The sequence below is a fragment of the Gavialis gangeticus genome, unplaced genomic scaffold (genome assembly GCF_001723915.1).
Source record: "Gavialis gangeticus isolate Ggan-Ray unplaced genomic scaffold, GavGan_comp1, whole genome shotgun sequence".
In the NCBI taxonomy this organism is placed as follows: Eukaryota; Metazoa; Chordata; order Crocodylia; family Gavialidae; genus Gavialis; species Gavialis gangeticus.
The window spans coordinates 10,159,509-10,162,309 of record NW_017728991.1 but is presented as its reverse complement, the minus strand read 5'-3'; positions in this window follow the sequence as shown (position 1 = coordinate 10,162,309).

The window sequence follows — 2,801 nt, the reverse complement described above, 5'->3', positions numbered from 1 at the left end:
GATCCACTTTCCTCCCTTTCTTGAAGATAGGCACCACATTGGCCTTCTTCCAGTCTTCGGGCACTACACCAGAGTGCCAGGAGTTTTCAAAGATCCGTGCCAAAGGCTGGGCTATGATGCTCGCCAGCTCCTTGAGTACCCTTGGGTGTAGATTGTCAGGGCCAGCTGCCTTGAAGGTATCCAGCCTCTCAAAATGTTCCTTCACAAAGTCAGCATTAATGGAAGGCAGGGGACCTCCCCAGGACCCCCCTGTCCTGTAGTAGGCATGGGCGTCCCATGGGACTGATGAAAGGCCGACGGAAAGTACCCATTTAATAGGTTGGCTTTTTCCTGGGCATCAGTTGTCAGCTGTCCCATCTGGTTCAGCAGGGGTCCAATGTTGCCCTTGCTTTTCCTCCAGCTCCCCACATATCTGAAAAAGAACTTCTTATTGTCCTTGATGCTCAAAGCTAGTTGGAGTTCAGTTGCAGCCTTGGCTTTCCTGGAGCAGTATGCATTTTGCCCTTGACTTCATTGGTCTTTCACTGGCTTTTGAGCACTAAATCCAGTGCTTACTGGAGCTGTGTGGGAAGGGGTCAGATGAGACCTCACAAGAGTCACTTGCCACTCCAGTTTTGTAGCAGGATGGTTATTTACCAAGCGGCAGTTTGGGGTTCACCTTAAAAGTAGCTATACTCTAAGGATGCTGTTGATGTGTAATATGCAGAGTTCTTAGGGCACTGGACTGTGAATGGTACTGTATGAATATAACCATAGAGTTGTTTAATAATTTACTGATTAACTAATAATAGTTTACTGATTATCCTGAGAGATGAATAATATTTTCTGTAACATGTAACTAATTTTGAAACAATTCCTGAATATGTTATTCAGCGAATATTCTTTCTAGTACCCACCTGTGTTCGAAGACTACCTGAGCGTGCCACTGAAAAATTAGTGCACTTCAATAGTATGAAACTTTTTCAATAATATTCAATTAAAAATGTCTAAATCAATATTTACCAAGTGGTAGTCAATAAAGCTGAACGAAGACCTCTCAGTGATTTATGCAGTAGACCAGCGATTCTCAACCTTTTGCACCGTACATCCCATCAACCATTGGTCCCAAAAACCCTGGTCCCACCATGATAAATGACAAGTGGGAGTGGGGGGTCCCCTGGCAGCTAGTAGACGAGCAAACCCGGAAACGTCTGCTGCCACTTCTCTGCATCCCACCTACACTACCTTTGTGTCCCAACAGTGGGACGCATCCCGCTGGTTGAGAAACACTGCAGTAGACTTAAGCCATGATCCTATAAACATCTAAGCCTGTCCACAACTTTAGTCATGTGAGTAATACCACTGATGTCGATATGTGGCTTTCTTTGTTTATCACATACCTATATTGGCGTGGTAGCATTGCTTTGAATTAATTCAATAAATATTTTTTACATCTTATTTTTTCTTTCATAGGTTGAGTGTGCATCTTTACAAAAAATAAGCTGTCTTGTTTCAGTTGTGATTGGTTATGTAGGTCCCATAGTCTTTCTGTTCCCAGGATGGAGAAAAGACACTAAAAATAGACACTTCCAGCATAAATGCATGCATATGTGTAGAAAGCCTTATTTCTCTAAATGCTCATGCAGGACAGATTGTTTTGTGGTTAAGAAATTAGACTGGTATCTAGGAGATGAAAGTTAAATTCTTGGATCTCACATAGTGGCCTTCAGCAAGTCACTTAATTTCCTTGTGCCTATCTGTACAAATGGGGATGATGTGATTTCCTTCTGCTGCCCTCAGCTCATCTGGTCTGTATTGACTCCAGGCCCTTCAGTGTAAAGATGGCCCCTTCCTATAAGATTTGTAGAACTCCAACAAAATGAGTCTATGATCTTTGGAGATCTTAGATGCTATTGCAATGATGATAATGGTATTTTTTTTAATTTGCTTGTTTTCACTAAAATTCGCTTCCATCAATGTGGGCAGCTGCTAAACATGATAGGCAGGAACACCCAAAGTGGATTACTTTTAAAAGCCAAACTATGTGGAGAACATGGTGGGAAAACACCACTATTTCTATGTTATCTCTGTTGATTATTTTTTGCTGTGTGTTGCTATAGCTACAACCACTGTTTGTAATGGAAATAGTGCCCTGAGGATCCCCAGTCAATCCTGCAGGACTCTGTGTGGGGCACGAGACTGATGCATATCACCACTGCAGATCAACAGGCATGAGAAGGAGAGAGAAAAATAGTTGTGTTAATATGACCGAGTTATTTACTATCCTGCAGTGTCATTTGGCAGTAAACACGAAGGATATTTATTGCGCCCTTCAGCAAATACAGTTCTCGTCAATATTTACAAATGTATTAGCTATACATCAGGGCTATTCGTTCTCCCCAGAAGACTTTTTTTCACTTTCATTGGAGAGCCATCAAAGAAAATCTTTTAACCTCCAGCAGCAGCATCTCCTGTCCTCAGTCTCCCATGGCATAAAAATAGCATGTGAGACTTGGTTAAATCTGTTTTTGTGTGGAACACGGTAGAAGCAAAACCTTACATAGGTACTGGACAAAATTAATCCTTGGGTTTAAGTTTGCTGAAATATCTAGCTCTGGAAAGGACAGAATGGTGATTTCATAGATTTCATAGACATCAGGGCTGGAAGGGACCTCGGAAGATCATTGGGTCCAGCCCCCCGCCCCAGGGGCAGGAAGTCAGCTGTGGTCAAAGGATCCCAGCAAAAGAGATGTCCAAACAGTTTCATAGATTCATAGATTCATAGATTAAGGGTCGGAAGGGACCTAGTAGATCTTCTAGCC